Below are 8,245 nucleotides of genomic sequence, written 5' to 3' on the forward strand. Positions count from 1 at the left end.
TGTGTGGTATCATTTGACCTCGTATAATTTATAATGTCATCCTTAATAGTTAAAATCAACAAACTATTCTTCAAGTGTGTAAGTGCCCAACTACATCAACCATTTAATGCATAGCAACATTATACATCTTATCAAGTGGTAGAGTGTAGAATTTAGTTTGTTGTTTCAATTCTTGTATTTGAGCATAGATTTTATGAAATCTTTTCACTCCATTGATTTTATGTCCATGTGATTTTAATTGTATGGTCCTTGGTGGGGTACATAAGCATGTTTAGTTTATGAAAGAAGTTGATGTCTATGTAGTTATCAATACTTACGAAATCTACAAGTATTATTACATTTGTAATTTTTATGATTCCTTTTAGCTTTGGAGTCTTTAGTTTTAATTTCCTATCATGTTTACAAGTGGAACCATAGGTTTCCTTTCCTTTTTATTTGACCTTAAGTCTTATCAACCTTTGTTGAGATGGGGTGTGAACGATTCTTGTCTTTGTTCTTCTTTGGTAGTTGGTTCTTTTTGGGGGCGACCTATCTTTATTCCTAATTTATTTGGTGAACATTATTGACACTAAAGATATTGTTTGCACTACTTCATCATTGAATTATACTCGATAACGACTTGCTTCGGTTATAGATCTACAATTCTTTTCTATCCATCATCTTTCGAAATCTTCTATTAACTTGTCAAGTATGTACCTTAATTCATTTTTTGACTTCTCAATCTTATCCATAAGTTACGTGACAAGATTAACTCCATCTTCATCAGGATGGATGTCTAATTGTATGTTTTTATTTCTGGCTATTTTAGTGGCACTCTTCTTCTTGTGGGACCCATTTTTTAATTTTACCTTCTTATTACATATATAATATGTTTACTATTATTAGTATTAATTTTTAAAAGTAATTTTAAATAGACTTGAAATGTAAGTCAACTTCGATATAAATTTCTGCATTATAAAAGGAAAATTTTTATAGATGATTTGATGGAGCACATTTTTTAATAGGGTATTGTATGAAAGTCATGTGAGGGTTTAAAAGCATATGGAAATATTCAAAAAAGAAGGTGATAGAGTGTATAGCTAGTAGTAGGGATGGAATTTCTCGAGAAAAGTTCCCATCATGTAGCAACTTTCCTATATATGGTTTAAAATTTTCCATAATCATCATTCTTCTTCATTAAAAATGTCAAAATGTGTAATGAGTTGTTAAAACCACCAAACTTGATGGGTGGTTTCATTTTCAAATGACAATCCTCGTTGGCAGGGTGACAATGTATGGGTATGACAATACGAGATGATTGATTACTTATTTATTTGATGGCATTATTACAGGAACACAACAATTAGAAAATATATAGGTATGTAGTTTGGTGATAGAAAGACTCATGGCTAGTATAGGTTGCAGTGGATTAAAATGGTAGATCGAAGTGTGACAATTTGATGACAACGATAAAAACTAATCATAGAGCACATAAATTGTATGAACAATTGTCATTATTTGTATAATTGACACAAGATATGTTTGTGGAAAACCACAAATTAGCCAATATCATGCCATGATACAAAATAGAATACACAATCCTATTTGTTACTAAGGTTGAAATAATATCTTTGCATGTAATAATTATCTAGTAATGAAGTATTGAATATGAATTGATGATGTTGCAATGAACCTGATGACAGTAAACTTACATGCACTTATTGGCCATAAGATGAAGGGGTGTGTGACCTTTGAGCTTTCATCAACCTAATGATTATATTTTCTATTATTTATTATTTTACTATAGTATTATTATGTTTGTAACATTTCCAAACAACATCTTGATGGGTAGAGCATTGAAAATACTAGGAATGAGGATACTTATCCATCACCACACTTGATGCTTGTGTTGGCCATGATGACCCTATTGAGAAGCCTAAACATATTGCTATGCTTAGGGGAATTAAACCTTGGTAGTAAAAATAGTACCACCCACCCAGTCAACTAGTTAAGCCCCTAGTGGTAGGAGTAACAAGAAGGTTATACAACTTGACATAGAGTACAATTTTTACGTCATGTGAAGTGTGCTTCAAAACACTTTGTGAAAAAGAAAACAACATTTGGTATAAGATATATTGAAGAGTTGATCCAAGTTGAATCAATATGTCCTTATTAAGCTTGTGGAAGCTCACCTTTAACAAGGTATTTAGGGTTCCATAAGAGGCATTAAATAGCCAAAATAATTTTTTGGGAGGGGTTAAGGTGATATTTTTAGAGATTTTTAGCAAATTGCTAAGTATGTTAAATGATTAAGTGAGAAATTGTCAAAATCCTTGTGTTGCTTTGACCCCAACCTATCCCCAATCAGAGGTCGATAAAGATATCCATGTGTTTCATTATATGCCTACAAAAAAAAGTGGGGTTGAAATTTTGGTTGTTGTGGTCAAATTCACCAAATATTCACATCTATGTGGAATACAAATTTACATATACAATTGACCAAGTAGCAAAGGTTTAATATATGAAGGAAAATCACAAGGTTTATGGTTTTCCCAAGCTGATGGTAAGTGATAAAGACCATAAATTCACAAGCAATTCCTAGTGGGTAGCTTTGGAAGTTAAAGGGAACCACCCTTGCTATAAGCTTTCTTTATCATCCCCAAATAGATGCTCAATTTGATATCATGAACAAACTTCTTAAGCATTATCTTCATTGCTATGCTTCAATTTTTTTATATTGAAATGTATAGTATTATTGCATTTGCATTTTTAATGGTTCCTCTTAGCTTTGGTCTTTGTTTATAATTTTCTTGTCATGGTTACAAGTGGAATTTTAGTTTCCTTTCCTCTTATCTTGGGCCTTTGGTCTTATCAACCTTCCTTACATGAGGAGGAATATATTTTGTGAACAATTCTTGTCTTTGTTCTTTTTGAGTACTAGTTTCTTTTTGGGAGACCCTATCTTCATTCTTGTTTTTTTAGCACCTGGGATTGACACTAAAGCTATTTTTGTACTATTTCATCATTGAATTGTACTTGATAATGATTTTTTTGCTTGGGTTCTAGATTTCTATTTCTTTTTTATCCACTATTTTGAAATAATGTAGTGACTTATCTTTACATTGATATTCTAAAACCTGTATCTTACCACATATTTGAAATTTGTTTTCCTCCTTACTTAACTTTACCCATTGTCTTTTAGAATCTTCTATTAGCTTATCACGTTTGTCCCTTAATTCTTTTTGTGACTTCTTAATCTTATCCATAAGTTATGTGACACTAACTCCATCTTCATCACGATGGATGTCGAATTGTATGTTTTTATTTCTTGCTATTTTAGTGGTGTTTTCCTTCTTGTGGGACCCACTTTTAATTTTACTTTATATATTAAGTATATAAAATTTTATATTATTATTATTAATAAAAAGTACTTTTGAATTGTCTCAAAATGTAGGTCAACTTCGATATAAATTCTAAAGTAAAAACAATAGTTACATATGAATTGAGGGGGCACACATTTTAATGAAGGATTATATGAAAGTCATATGGGGTTTAAAAGTTATGGAAATTAAAAAAAAAAAAAGTGATTGAATGTATAGCTAGTAGTGAGGATATAATTTTTTGTGCAAATTGTCTATCAAATACAGTTAAAATTTTCTCATAACCATCATCATTCCTCATTAAAAATGTCATGATGGTTAATGTAGTTGTTGAGATTTCCAAATTTGATGGGTTGTTTCATTTTCAAATTCAAGCATTGGTTGGTAGGGTGATAGTGTACGAGTATGATAGAATGGGACGATTGAGTAAATAGTATTTTGATGGCATAATTGCATGACGCAAAGCAATTGATAACTCTTCAGATATGTAGTGGATTGCTATGGTAGATCAAAGTGTACAAATTTGATGGAAACCATACAAACTAATCATTGAGCACCTAAATTTTATGAATAATTTTCATGATGTGCATACTTGTCATGAGGTATGTTTGTGGAAAGCCATAAATTAGCCAATATAATGCTCTGATACAAAATGGAATAAGCAATCCATTTTTATTATAGAGGTTGACATAATATTTCTACAAGTATACAATAACCATCTAGTAATAAATGATTGAATATGAATTGATGATGTTACAATGATCCTTGTGTTGGAGTACTTATATGTACTCACTAGTCACAAGTTGAAGGACTATGTGGCCTTTGACCATTCATTAACCTAATGATTATATTTTCCGTTTCTATTATTATTATCAGAGTCATTAGAGGAAATTTCAGCCTAAAAGTGGTCTCCTAAGGAAAAATAATAAAGTAATAGTTAAAATAATAAAATAAGAGTTATGAATTTTGGAGGGAAAAAAAATAAAATATTTTTTTAATTGTATTTTTGACTTATGTCCTTATAGGTTTACTCAAATTTTATGTTTAGACACTTGTTGGATGCAGAATTAAATTTTCCATCCAACGAGTACCCATTATGCCTAATTTTGGGAAGATCCACATTAATAAAAATTGAAGATACATTAAAAAAACGTGTTGAACACGTTTTTTTAATGTATCTTCAAATTTTTTCGATGTGGGCCCTCTCAAAAGTATGCATCTTGGGTACTTGTTGGATGCGGAATTTAATTTTGCATCCAATGAGTGTCTACACTTGAAATTTGAGTAAACTTATTAAGAGATAAGCCAACAATACAATTAAAAAATGTAGTTTTTATTCTTTTCCATCCAAAATATTTACATGTACCTCTTTTTAAATTTAAAGGATTCTAGTTGGTTTACATATTATGACATGGAAATTATGTGAAAATTTCATGGACACTTTTAGGCTAAAATTTCTCTAATGATTATTATATTTGTTACACTCCCAATCAACATCTTGATGGGTATAGCGGTGACGATACTAGGAATGATGATCTTTATCCATCACTACACTTGATTCCTATGTTGGCCATGATGACCCTAATGAGGGGGCTAATCATGTCGTTATGCTTGGGAGAATCAAACCTTGGCGAGGGGGATATTACCATCTACCCAGTGAACTAGTCAAGCCCTCAATGACTGGAGCAATAAGAAGGTTATACGACTTGACATAAGATACATTTAGAGAGTAGTCTTTTGGATTAATCACATAGTAAGGATTGGGTCGATGTTTCGAACCAACTAATGTGGTTCATCCTCAGGACAAGGTTCAAAACGTTGACCCAGTCCTTACTATGTGATTAATTCGAAAGACTGCTCTCTACATCATGAATCACAAAAGTCTTAGATCTAACATAAAATACATTTATTGCATCATGGGAAGAGTACTTCATAACAATTTGCTAGGATGGAAAACACCCTTTGGTACAAGGATAGGATATATTTAGTCCTTCATTGATCCAAATGGATCTCCGATGGCTCAAAAATCAAAGTCTTCAAAATGTAGTGAAACCAAGACCAAGTTGTAGTGCTCGTCATTACAATTATAGTTGTGCAAACATCACTCAAATTTGAGTTTGTATGACCAACATATTGCAGTTTGAAGTTGACATGACACACAGAAAAATGGGACCAAAATGCGCTACATGGCATCCCAGTGAGCAAACTACGTGGGACCCACAAGATTACATGGCAACCAACTAGTGGCCTACCAGTCATTGGCATTTGTCACCAAATACTTAGATCCTTAGACCCTAAAAAAAACAAAAACAAAAACAAAAATAATATTAAATCCCATAAAAACGCAAAACCATTTAAAATATAAATTATGGTTATTAAAATATCCATATAAAACAAAAATCCATATATATTAAAATATGGTTATATACCTAACGTATTATAACAACCCAAAAACAAAGTTTGTTTTATGGTTAACATAAACCATAGTTTGCTATAATAAAAACATGCCACGGGTTTTATGGTTCGGCGGACATACCATAATATATATGGTTTAAAACGTTTGGATGGGCAATTTATTGTAACCAACGAATATTTAAAAAAAAATGTTATATGATTTATAACCATATACATATATAATGGTTTGAATTCAACAACCAATGGTCACTGAGAGGAGTGCCAACGGTTAATAGTAACGACAAAATTCTAGCATGTCACGATGGTTTGACATTTTGTAAAATATGGGTTTAGTGGGTTTTGAACCCTCAACCTGTCTGCTAACTATCAACCGTAATGTCTCATCCGCAACTGGGAGTCCACCCGCTTGGACTTTGAAAAAGTCAACAATCCACGTGATATATAAATTCATTCATGTCATTCGAAGAGAGGTGGAGCGGAGTCGAGCTTGGAGGCTGAATGGAATTGTAATGAAAGAAACCTATGTGGAAAAACCAGGAGAAGGGCGAGATCTTTTTGGCACATTTTTTGAGATAGAATATTTTATAGGAATATTCCAAAGAACATTCCTTATTGATGTTGTGAGGAATCTAAAAGATTCCATGTGAGGGTAGATTTGACTGTGTTAGAATGTGTCTGAATTTATACTCATTTTAACTAGAATTTCACAATGATCGCAATGGTGCAGTCAATTTTTTCATATGGGCAGTGGATTTCAGGGTTCATGGAAGAAACTCACCTTTCCTGTTAATTAAGGGGGACGAAGTTCAAGACAACAATGTGCCTTTCAGAAGTAGGTCGTGTTTACAGTCAAAAGTCTCAAGAGCATGAGACGGACCTTTTGGTGCTATGACTTTTATGATTGGAGTGGTCGAATTTCAAGTCACTCCAAGGAAGGGAGGTCTAATGATGTATTTTTCCATGTACTTGCATTTCCTAATGATGAGATGAATGAACTGACCTCCCCACTCTTGAAGCAAGGCATGAAGATGCAGTCGACATTAGATGAACTCTGTTATCAAACTTTTGTGTGCATTGTCTTTATGATCCCCTTTGTGTTGTTTCTTCTTTAAGTATTTGCACATATGGTTTTTACGTGCTATTTCATGCAATTATGCTAACATCAATTGAAGAAAAGATACTGGATAATGTCAGTAAATCAGAGATTCTAGATCAAGTTTGGTATCAAAGCAGTCTTCTTGCCGATGTGAATTGTGAATGTCAATGATAACTAGAGATTCGATGTGCAACATGAAGAAGGAAAATGGAAAAGCACAAATCTTTTCGTCAAGCCTTCTATAGGATGGAAATCATGGTAGATATATTGTTTGTAGATCATGAGAAGAGATTGGAAAAGAAGAAAAAGAAGAAGAAAGCCAAATCAAAGTACAATGCATCAATAAATGAAGGAGAACCTCCATCTCCATCATCAAGTGTTTTTCCTTCATCATCTTATTGTCATCATTCAAATGAAGAGATCAACCAGGGCATTCAAACAAAGAATGTTGAATTGAGGAGATTGCTACAAGAAGTAGAAGATGAGAAGCAGAGATTGCAACGTCAATTACAATCTGCAGAAGAGATCTTGGTAAAGTTGTATTTTATTTATGAAAGAGACTCCAAAGCCACATAAGCAAGAGATTCTTTAAGCAATGGTTCTAAATCAGTGCAAGATGAGAGTGCATAACACCATTCTAGCAATCGTGATTGCAAGTCATCTCTAGAGGGAGGTGAGAATTCCAAAGGAAGAGCTAAGGAAATATCTCCTCACCAGATCTGTAGACAACCATTCAAGGTATAACTATTCCAACATTCCATTTTATTATAAGAAAATTGGCAAGCAAAGTTAATGGCATAGAAAACCATGTACATTTTGTGGTTTAAATAACAATGTTTTTTCCAAGTGTTGGAAAATAATGGCCTTGAACGGGAAGGTGCCATGACATAAGGATCCCTCTCCACATTGGGGAAGAAAGAAGGTCAAGGAAGTATGGAGGAATAAGAACCATTGCAGCCATTGGAACAAGGGTGGACATCAGAGAGCCAGATGTTGGAAGCTCCATCCAGATCTATGCCCAGAGAGGAGCAGAAAGTATGTGAAAGAATTTGTGAAGGAACCAACTGATGAAGTAGTTTAACAAGGAAGCCATCTACATGAATAAATCCCACTAACTTGGTTAGGTAAGAAATGGATATATTTTCTAAGTAGTTTAGCATGGCCACCATTATAAATCACATGTTGTTTTTTAAAGCCTGTAAAAGTGATGAATGTATAACATCACTTGTATATGCATCACAGTGATATTTCTGGACTTAGTAGGATAGAATGGGGTATGGTTTGTGATGTAAAACTTGACCATGAGTGTGTTATAAACTCTTGGAAAGTATGGTCTTGTTTGGGATCTTATAAGTTGGACATGTATTGCTATCTA

This window comes from Pinus tabuliformis, chromosome X, assembly GCF_031772625.1.
Source record: "Pinus tabuliformis cultivar Carrire ecotype Pingquan chromosome X, CPIR1, whole genome shotgun sequence".
In the NCBI taxonomy this organism is placed as follows: domain Eukaryota; kingdom Viridiplantae; phylum Streptophyta; class Pinopsida; order Pinales; family Pinaceae; genus Pinus; species Pinus tabuliformis.